This window comes from Frieseomelitta varia, unplaced genomic scaffold (genome assembly GCF_011392965.1).
Source record: "Frieseomelitta varia isolate USP_RPSP 00005682 unplaced genomic scaffold, Fvar_1.2 scaffold_26, whole genome shotgun sequence".
Classification (NCBI taxonomy): Eukaryota; Metazoa; Arthropoda; class Insecta; order Hymenoptera; family Apidae; genus Frieseomelitta; species Frieseomelitta varia.
Window position 1 is genome coordinate 68,518 of NW_025109990.1, and position 11,187 is coordinate 79,704.

The 11,187-nt window shown below is 41.0% G+C and overlaps 1 long non-coding RNA gene across 2 annotated transcripts; it reads right to left on the reverse strand.

The window, feature by feature from the left end:
• On the reverse strand, positions 1-10,254 carry LOC122528805. Of its 2 annotated transcripts, none has more exons than XR_006306671.1 (3): positions 9,159-10,254; positions 278-416; positions 1-132 (listed from the first exon to the last, which is right to left on the reverse strand). It is a non-coding gene; the product is annotated as an uncharacterized LOC122528805 (long non-coding RNA). The 2 variants fall into 2 exon arrangements; XR_006306670.1 differs by having other exon boundaries at positions 1-137.
• Between the last annotated feature and the right edge of the window lie 933 nt (positions 10,255-11,187).

The following is an 11,187-nucleotide window of genomic DNA, read 5'->3' on the forward strand; positions in this document are numbered from 1 at the left end:
AGAAACTTCAAAATATCACAAAAGTGTAATGTTTTTGTTGTTCAAAATTAAAAATTAACAAATTACTATATCGATAATAATTATCGTGGGCTAATCAGCGGCTCGGCAAATCCCTTTCTTCCTCCCGTCTATCTGTTCTGTAAGAAAGAAAAGAAGAGAAAAGGACGATTTCTGTCCGTCTTCCGCGAAAAAGGCAGAGTGACGCGACGTCTCGGATTGAATTTACTTGTCTTCGCCCACGGGCGGACATAACATTTCCACCGGGGAAGAAGTTTACCTTTCGACTTTCGTATTCGAGATTTTGTTTTCGCCAATCCCGGCCCCGCCACTCGCGGAACCGCCGTGGAAGTTTCCCGTCCGCGGGTCGCCGTTCACGGATTTCCTCCCTCACGTCCTTCCTTTCGCGTCACATCCCCCTGGTCAGAAAAACAGAAACATTTTCTATAAAATCCCGCTCGGCGCTACGACTCTGCAAATCTTCCCCTCCCTTCCCCTTCGTCATCCCGACGGAAAGTGTACTGTCCGTGGTTATTTTCGCGAAACAGAAGGGATCAGGGAGGAACTGCTAATATCGAGGCAACGAGTTCTTGTTCTGCGTTCCCTTTCAAATTTGAAGGGTTGCGAGTGAGAGATTTCTCGAAATCTTTTTGGGAGTGTAAGCTGCAGGAAATTATATTATTGCTAAGTGTATATAATGTAGAGAAAAAGAGAGAGAGAGAGAGAGAGAAATTAAAGGAAAAGTGTAATTGTTAATAGCAGAGAATTTATGTACTTGGAAAATTCGAAATTTAGGAAATTAGAGGCTCAGAAAAATATAAGTACAGGAAAATAGAAACTTAAGGAATTAGAATTTTAGGAAAATCGGGGCACTGGAAATCGTGGGAATTGGGAGCTTAGAGAATTAAAAGTGCAGGAAATTATAAATCTGTACAGAAAATTGAAATCTTAAGAAACTCTAGAAATTATAGGGAAGTAAAGTTTTTTTTAGAGAACTTTAGAGAATTAAAAATGCAAGAAACGAGAAATGTAGAAAATTGGAATTTAATGGAAATCAGAAAATTTAGGGAAACAGGAGCTTAGAGAACTTTGGAGAATTAAAAATACAGGAAATGAGAGATTCAGAGAATTGGAATTTTAAGAAAATCAGGGAATTGAAGATTTAGAAAATTAGAAGCTTGGAGAATTAAAAGTAACTTGAAGTCAGCAATTTAAAAAAATCAGAATTCCAAGAAACTCGGAGGAAGTTCAGGGAATTAAAGGCTCAGAGAATGTAAAGTACAGAAAATGCAGCAACTTATGGAATTAGAATTTTAGGGAAGTCGGAAAAAATTGAAAATTTTCAGGCAATTAGTTTCTCAGAAAATTAAAAAGTGCAGGAAACTCCAGAGATTTAGGGAATTGGAATCTTCAGGGAATCTTAAGGGACTTACGGAGAATTAAGAAATTTTTGAAAGAACGCAAACGTCAATTTCAATTTCTGTTGATGATACACTTCGAAATGGACTTGAAGAATCCATTGTGAAATTCGTTGCTGAGACGAACACGCGAAGCGAACAACACCGCTCGCCGGTTCCGGCCGAAAGTTGGCGGACGGATAAATTATCAACATCGATAAATTATAACCCCCGCTGAATATACTTATTGCCGGGGCATTTAATTAGAAACGTTGAATCAACTATTTCCTCGGGGATGACAAATGTGGCCTGTCTCGTATAACGACGGCGCTGCGCGGCGCCGTAAATGCCGATGAACGCAGAATGAACAGAATCGTGAACAATGAAATCGTTGCGAGGTACCCAAGGCCCGGCGGTCCGTTGAACAGTTCCCGGTGGCGTAAGTCAGGCAATATTTAGTGATAAAGCAGTGGAGATGAAATGGACTGAACTATCTAAGGTATTATTCACAATAGGACCCGTGTATATATACGTATGTATATCAACATCAAATTGCGAGTTCTCCTGCTGCTGGTTCTCAGTCCATTTTAGAAGTCATCACCTTACCAGTACTACGTAAAATTACTTCCCCTTCTCGAATTTATAATTCTTTCTAACGATCCAACGTTGACGAATTTGGTCTTGGTTCACGCCGTGACTTGCTAGATGCTGTGTACTATTTCACACTGACTGTAGAACAATTCTAAATTCCTGTCACTTTAACTAAAGAAACATGAAAGTCGGAGAAATTGAAATGGGGGGGGGGGGGAGATACGTTTTGACGAGAATTAAAATTACTCAGAGACAGTTGTGAATCGATAATTTTCATTTGTCATTGATTAATCTCGAAGCGACGTTTAATACACTTTCGTTGCCTGTTTCAACTCACGTGCACTCACGTCGGGCAGATCTCAGACGATATACGTATCGTGGGATTCACGCGCGCAATTTCACGAGCAGAGAACGGCAGGAGGACGGGTTTTCGGGGATGTCGTGTTTAGTGGTGATAAATTTTGTGGTTGTGCCTTAAGACGGTCAGATATATACGCGTGCACGCGTGTTGGTGACACGGTCGTTAAAGAGGAGGCACAAATTTTCCCCCAAACTGCCAGCCACCGGGACATATTTAAGGCGTTGGCCGCGTGTTTTCATAATCTCTCTAATTTCCATTAGCGCGATAAACGGCGGCTAGATCGCGCGCGATCCCTTTTTGCAATTTGCTTTAATCGCGACAACGTTAGACTCCCTCGCGTTCGCGTGTCGCTAACTGATTCGTTTCCTCTCTGGATCCTTCATCTTCGATCGTTATCGTACCGATCCCCATTTCTGGGACGTTTCGACAAGTTTGTCAATCCTTCTTTACTTTGTCAGTGTGAATTTTCAGTGACAGTGTTTATTTATGTATTTTTAACGTCCCTTCTACTTTGGAGAACATTTCTTTTTTTTTTTTTAATCAATTATTTTATGTCTCGTTATCTTCATGGTTTATTAGCGACATTAGGAGGAGGGATGTTGTTGTAGATCTTGGTGTGTTTCAAATATTGTAGCAGGCTCACTGTCCATCAGGTTGTCTTTTAGGGTGGGTCTTGACTCTGAGTTGTTTTCTTAGCAGCAGGTATACTTCGCTATACTGTAGTATGAGGTGGTCTATTGTTAGGGTCGTCTTGCACCGTTCGCAGAGTGGTTGGTCTTCTTTGGTGAGTATGTGTCTGTGTGTTACTTTCGTATGTCCGATTATTGATTCTTGATATTACGACTTTTTAGAGCAGGTGGTATTACGTTCTTGTAGAAGTTATTTTTGATGGTTAGCAGTCGTGGTTTTCCATTCGTTGTTCCAATGGTGTTTGGTTTTTTTGCTTGACAATGGACAAGTAGAGAATCGAGCGGTAGGTTTGTGTTGTCGTAAGGGATTGTCGAATTTGCCGCTTCTTTAGCAGCTCTTCGTAAATTTGCAAATATCTATTCATCGGTAGAATTTATCAATTTCTGTTTTCTCAACCGCTGACTCTCAAAAGTATGAGTTTGCACAAAAATCCACGGTCTATTTATCTTCGACTCTTTGCAAACACTTGTCGGTTTATCACATCGCTCAGTCTTCTCATTAATTAAACATTCTTGATATCTGCTTCCGATCGAAAGTTACGTAGCGCCGTACGAAATTCGTCACGTAATTTCAATCTTTTTCTCCCCCTTTTCTCATTCTCCCGTGTTTCTCGGTGCAAATTCGCCGCGCAGCACGACGTCGGGCAAGAAACGAATTTATGAGAGCCGAACTGACGTTTATGCATTCCGTAATGTGCTTCGCGCTGTAATATCGCTTTCCCTTGGTTCGCGATTTCGCCTTGTTGACCGGGCTACGTATCGCCGTCTCTCCAACGTACGAACGATCTATCGAGACGGCGGGATCGAAGCTCGCGAGCCGCTTAAAGCCGGTTTTGTGGTCATTTGTCGTGGCACGTAAGAGATCGAAGCGCGTTTCGGAGGAAGAGGAAAGGAAAAGAAAAAACCGCTCGCCACTCCAGCATCGAGAGCCGCTTTCAAAGAGCTCTTTGTGCACGTAGATTTCATGCACGAAAAAGACGTAAAGCATTTTGTAATGCGAATCTATCGCTTTTCGTTTGACAAGAATTTTTTTTTTTTGTTAATCGTTCGTTTCTTTTGTTTTTTTTTTTTTTTTTTTTTTGTTAAGCGTTTGCATTTTGCATTTAAACTGCGGAATTGAACACCTTTCTCAAAAATGTGGATTTGCATATGGAAAATCCGCCGTTCGCTTTTATTTTATTGTTATTTGTACACTCGGTGATAAATTAAAGAGATTGCTCGATGCGTTGTAGCTTCTTTATTGCGCGAGAGTTTCACGGTTTGTGCGCTCCTAATTTTCAAATATCATCGTTAAAATCGCGCCAGTATCGCCCTCGGAATGTTCAAATAATTTTATTACGGCAAGCAGAGAACGCGTGCAAACATTCAAGCACTTGCTCGAGCGAGGTTAATCGTGTAATCGCTATGTAAGTTTAGTGGGTACGGAACCGCGTTCTCTCCATTCTCTTTCCAAATATTTCAATCCCAGGCGGCGGTGCTGGTGTCGAAACACGGAACGAGACGCGAATATGCATTTCGCGGGGCGCCGGGGAGGATATCGGTATGCGGTTTAATTTGTATCGAGCCTGAGGCTGCCGTATAAAACCTGCGGATCAACAAAAGGCTTTGCCTCACTGACGGTCGCAGGCCAGAATCAGCAGAGAATTTCTCTCTCTCTCTCTCTCGTGGCTTTATTCAAATGCTTCTTTCATCTTGAGGATAAATACCATGCCGGAGATATTTGTTCTTAAAGCTGCCATCACTTTCCACGAATTTCATAGCTACTGTTCCCCTTTGTACTCTCTTTTTTTTCTTTTTTTTTTTTTTGGCAGACACGTCGGCTGTCGTTTTTCTTCTTGTCAGCTCAAAGAAACACTTGCAGTTTTTATTTTCTTTCGTCAGAGAAGAAAAAAGAAAGAAACAACTCTCGTTGGACGTATTACGATAGTTCCTCTATTTTATTTCCTCTCTGCAGTCAGCTTGAAACAATGTGACTTTTGCTACGAAAATTTTCGTCGGTGATATTTTCACGGAAATTCGTACAAGTAGAAGTTTATTTGTTTGTTTCTTTTCTCGTATTCACTTCTCTCGTATTATGCTTTGTTAGCTCGTGTAGTCGCAGCGTTAATAGATCGTATGAATATTCATGAATTCGAACTTTGAACTCACTTTGATCTCAATCGTCGAAATGGAGCACATTGTAGATTAGGTTTAGGTCAGGTTGTTTCCACGGTTAGTTTCCGGCACGAGTACACGTGCCAACGAGTTCAACGACCATTTTTAATAGCGTTGAAACCTTGAAAGCATTCCGAGCAGCGTGCGGCTCTATCGAAACAACGTTTCCCTTTGGAATAATATTGGAAAGCGGACGAACCATATTTCGGAAGTGCGAGCGCCGCGCGGGAAAAAAAGTTCACTTGTCGACTAATTGTTTCTACAATCTAGAAAACCGGGAAACCTCCGGGAAGTGAAGAAACTGGACTGTAAATTGCGTGGTTCTTTATTTGATATCGTTTTGCAAAAAATTACAGTTTGGAAAACGATATTAATTACTAGCTCTCGCCACGAGAACTTCTGACTTTGCTTGGCTCCTTTTTTTTTAAACAAAAACTCCGTTCTGCAACTTCAAACAGAATTTTTCGAATTTGTCTAATGTGAACATTTACATTTAAATTCACTTCTAAAATTTGGTCGATGTATTTATAAATCTTTTTTTACACATAATGCTGATTCATGTAAAAAATAATTTACATCGTAGTCAGAAATTAAGTAAGAAAGCGTTCACGTTCAATTTACCGAGTAATTTTGGATGCAGATGTAGCATTTAATTTCAATTAAATTAATAGTGCTACGGTGCAGAACCTAAATCGATACGGTAAGATGTCACACGAAATTGGATCTAAATCTAAACCAATATCTAGTCTATCTAACACTACTATCTAGTCTTAAACTAATACTAAAAGTATTAACATATGCGATGATATCTGTCGTTATTTTCATTCTTCATTTTACCTTCTTCACTACGTTTGTTTCCACGTTTTCGAATAACTCTAGCCTAATATCTCGTGCGATTTTACACGCTGGAAAAAATTCCCCTCGACTGTTTCAAAGTTACTTCTCATTTCCATAGCGTTAGCACGGCAATCATTCGAGATATTGTAATTTAAGAGGAAGATAAGAGTCAGGTGAAAATTAATTTCATTTCATGTTCGCACGAATGCTATCCGAGAACTCAACTATTTCACATTTCTAACCTACTACAATGTTCGAACGAATGCTCGTTCGCATGGTATGACAGTCTCCTAATTTCCTTACAAATCGCGAAGCAGGTTATCGATCCGTTGATCCTCTTGTTTCAGCACACGGGAATTTATGCGCGTGTAGAATGTGGATCTCGCACGCAGCTGCGAGCGCACGCGACAATGTTGTACGATTTGTGAACGCGACGGTTCGTAATTTTTATACTAATCGCGACATGCTCGTCGCTCGATCGTTAACTCGGCCAGGAATCTCGCGTAAAATCTTGTTGAAATTGTGCTTTACACTTTTACGCCCATCCGACACGAAGCTCTGGATTTTCCTTCGCTTTCCTTTCAGAAGTTGAACGTTACTTGAAATTATTACACACAGAGTGTTTTATTTAAACGGTTTTATTAGAACATGTGTACCTAGCGATGCAGGATTTTATTTGTACGTCTTGTTCGAATCTTCGTAGTTAGAAATTAAATTTAAAGTTTAAACATTTAAGGAGGTATTCTAGTGTGAACTTTTGAAAAAATCGATTTTTTTCTGCACATTCTTAAAGGATGCGGTTTCAAAAATAAATCTCCTAAAATTGACAAAGTTATGATTGTTTGAAGAACGCAGCAATAGTAAATTTTAAAGGCATTTTTCTGGAAACGATGTTTCTCATAACGACATGTCCATGATATCTCAAAATCTACTTGACCAATTGACTCAAAATTTTAAGTATACGTGTGACTATAGCCCCTACCAGAATCAACCAAAAAATTTTATTTTTTATATTTTTTTAGATATCCAAAGTTTAACAGAAACATGCAAAAATCGATAATCGAACTTCAAAGTATCGCTACTTTTTAAATTATCGACTTTTTTTTTTTGTTTTGGTAGCTGCTATAACCAAAACTCATACTAATTAAGGAACATTCACGTTTTTTTATTTCCGACAAGCAGAATGTCCGGAATCATGGACACCATGAGACGACCTTTTTTTAAAAGCGACTATGCTTGAGAGTATGCAGTGCCACTAATTTTAACTTTCTTTGTCCCAAAAAATTTTAAAACGTCGTTGAAACACGTACAAATAAGCCTTGTCAATTTAACCAAAAGAGGTATAAAAAAAATTCCCTAATAAAGTTAAAGAAAATACGCACTTCACACTAGAATACCCCCTTAATAAAAGAAATGTGAATTTTAACAAAATGATGAATCAAACATCTTCCACCCGTGTAAAAATCAACACTCACAAACCGTCTGCGCGTAAACTGGAAAAATTTTTTTACAAACGCTCTGCTGTTTAGCTTTTGTTTCAATGTGTAATACCCGAGCGAACAAACATCTCTGTTTTCACTTTCACGCTGAAGATTTCGCAAATATTTTCCCGCAGGCGCTGGAAGAACGCGGAAAGTCGCGTTTCGCGCGCGGAAACCCGAGCCGTAGGCACGGTTAACTAGATAATTAGAAGCGACGAGGAGCGTACTTGCAACGACACCGTCGACGAGGTAATCACAGGCGCTCGAACGCACCGAACCGCGTAATAAGTAGCTACTTTGCCGACCATAATTTTCTTCCACGTGACTCGACAATTTCCCTCGACCGGTCGTTTTCTTCTCTGGGAGGAAATGCGCGTCGCAATTCCTCCTCCTCTTTTCGGGCCTCTGCCGCTTCGTTTCAGCCTTTGCTATCTTAGATTATCTTCGCGATAGTCGTGATATACTTTCGCGGTGTGTTCTGTGCATTTAGCTGTGTTATAATTGTTAATGGTCTGTTTCGCGAAGCATTGTATTTCGTACATTTCCATATTTGCATCTTCGAACGTAGAAACATCAGTCTCTGAACCAAAGTCGATTTACCTGCCCCCCACTTTTCTTGCCCCTTCCACTGCATCGATCTCTCCAGATTGAGAGTGGAGCTCGTGCAGGATGAGGAAGTTTCAGTGGAGGGGGTAGCGCTAGCGATCAGAAAAGTGGGGGCATGTGGCGGCCGCCAGTTAGCCACTTTTGCTCTAAACTACTCTGAATGCACTGCAAATTTTTACAATTTCTCATTGATGTGTAAAACGATTCTCTGCTCTTTCTTTATTTTCAAAATTAGCTTCTAAATTGTCTTAAATTGTCTTATATTGAAAATTATCTTATTTTATAGTTATATTCTATTATCTTATATTACCTTCTAAGTTAACAAGAATCACAAATTTGCACAAGTGTCTACATATCGATCGAAATATCAAGGCACCAGTACGAGTCAGAATGTCCTTTTTCGTCAAATTTTCAAAGACATTTCACGATCCGACAAAGGATGACGCTTTCTCGCCTTGAATTCCATTTATTTATCCATTCGAAAGCATCCACCGCTGCGTCGCCATTAGCGACAAGCAGCGAGGGTGTTTGAAACAATGGAGAAATCACTCGCGAAATCATTTCCTAAAACGATACAACGTTTCCACCCTGGCGAGAGAGACATGAATCGATTGCCGGGGGTCGTGAGCCTCTGAACGATCGTTAGAGAAAAAAGAAAAAAACGTTCCATCTTTTTTAATCGCGCGTAAAAACCGCGCGCGCTGATCGATTTAGACACGGACGATGTATCGCGTCGTTTCGGCCAGATAAAGGCCGAAATCACGGTTTTTTTGATAACGAAAATATTCTTTGGCCGGTGCCAGATAACGGGATTAAAAAAGAGGAGAGGGGAGGGAGAGAGAGAGAGAGAAAGAGAGAGAGAGAGAGAGAACGTAGACCGCGAGAGCAAGTGAAATTCTGCCGGCTTTTACAATGCCGGGACCATTCATATCTGTCAGTGGCAAGGGTGAACGTATTGCTGCTTGCACAAAAGCATTCTCCCCCCCCCCCTCTCCCTCCCCTCGGCGAGAATCTCGCCGAGATATCGTTCCATCTAAATACGTACACGTTTTATTGCCCCGTTTGTCCCTCGTCGGTGCAGTGTCTTCGACGAAAATTTTCGGAATCGCCGGAATTAGCGGAGCAGTTGGGACGACCAATTTTTCAATTCGGAGGCCAAGTACACATGACGCAGCTGTTTCAGTTTTACAAGCTGCTCATGATTTAGCTGACTAGCGATTGAAAACAGCTGCTAAATTAAAACTGAGTGTGCGTAATTCGAAATTCTGCGAATGTTGCCAAGGTGTTGATGAAAATGAAACGATCGAAGCAAACGACCTCTTATTACTGGCAGCTGTCACGAATAAAGTCAGAAACTGGAAACAATTGGAACAACATTTAATACAATTGGAACAATATTTAATACCCTGTTAACCTAAACCGCATTGTATTGTTCATGCAAGCTGTAGCTTTCTTCCCTTTTTGTTCTAAAGAAGAAATAAAACAGCAATTCAAAGCGGAAGAAATTCCACGTCTTTTTGATATACCGGATGCTCCATGCTCGGCGAATCGAGGCCGTCCTTACTACATATCTTCTCTAGAAATGGAATCAGGCGGGCATCAAAGGACGTTTCACAGCGTTCTCCTCTTCCGATGAGAATCCCAGAGAGGTTCATTGGTCCGATGTAAATACGACAACTCGGCTGGTCGCTTCTGGCTCTAGCCTCTCTCTGATCTTCGCGCAAGATGGAACGACGACGACGACGACGTCCTTCCCGCCAAGGCGAAACGTAATTAACGCTCGAGATCAGACGGGCGGGCTACTTCATCTTGGGACACCCGGCGCGATTGAAAGCATCTCGAATCTGATGTATCAATTACGCCTGGGCCAGGGACCAGTGTCACAGAGGAAAGCTTTTAGCCTTCGAATAGCTCGTAGCTCCTTTCCATCTTTCTTTCTTTCTGTTTTTTTCCTTTTTCAGCGCAAAAATTATTATATCGATTTGTTATTCAATTACGCGAGCACGTATTTGCGTAGAGAGGAGGTGAGGAAGTTTCCGGATTTTTTTTCTTCTGTCTAAGAGCGAGACAATTGTCGTCTACTGAGTGTCTCGTGTGATTGTTTAAACATCCTGTTTAACCATGGTATTTGGCATGATTTCTCTAATATGTGACTTCTCGTTTAAAGCAAAGGTGGCTAACTGGCGACCTACGTGCCCCTACTTTTCTAGTCGCTAGCGGTATCCCCTCCACTGAATCAGTAGGAGAGTGGGGTGATCAATACAGTGGAGGGGATAGCAATCAGGAAAGTAGGGGCAAGGGCTCGCGCGCCATCAGTTAGCCAGCTCTGACGTAAAATATGTAAAGTATAGTTGTTATGCGTGTGTTTGTAAAGACAGAGGTTTGAGAATAAAATTTTGGATAGAGAGTATCGAGTCGTAATAGCGTGTAAATCTAGAGAGATACTATCGTCATGTCATGCAGATCTTGAGAGAGATATAGGGAATTATGGCTCTTTGTCACCGTCTTTCTTCTAATTTCCCAAAATTAACTCTTTATTATGAACCGCGTTTGTTACTCTTATATAATATTTTAACACTACACGATCTTATATAATAATAAACTCTTTATCGTAAACCAAATTAACTCTTCATTATAAGCCACGTGGGTTTAAATTCCGTGTTGCATGTTTGTTTAGTTGTTCATTTACCATGGACCAACGTTGCATTCACGCGACGTTTCTTCTCGATCAATTTGTGCCATCGGTTTCTCTGTTTCTTCTGACGGAATTGGGATTATGGAAGGGAACTGCAGGAATTTGGTTGATATTCTTTCCGCGTCGGACACTCGTCCCGAGGCAAAACGTGAAAACAATTGGGAACGGCGAGCGAATCTCGAGGAAGAAAGGCCTCCAGCCTTGAAAATACGGAGCGGATCTTGAAAGGACGATCGAAAGATTGAACGAACGAGCCGTGTTTCTTTCTCGTCGAGACAATGGAAAATTTAATCAGTCGAACGACTCGAATGGACAGCGTGGAACCGCTCGGATCCTGGTTAGAGCTGAGACTTGGACTTAGTTCTCTTTTTTTTCCTCT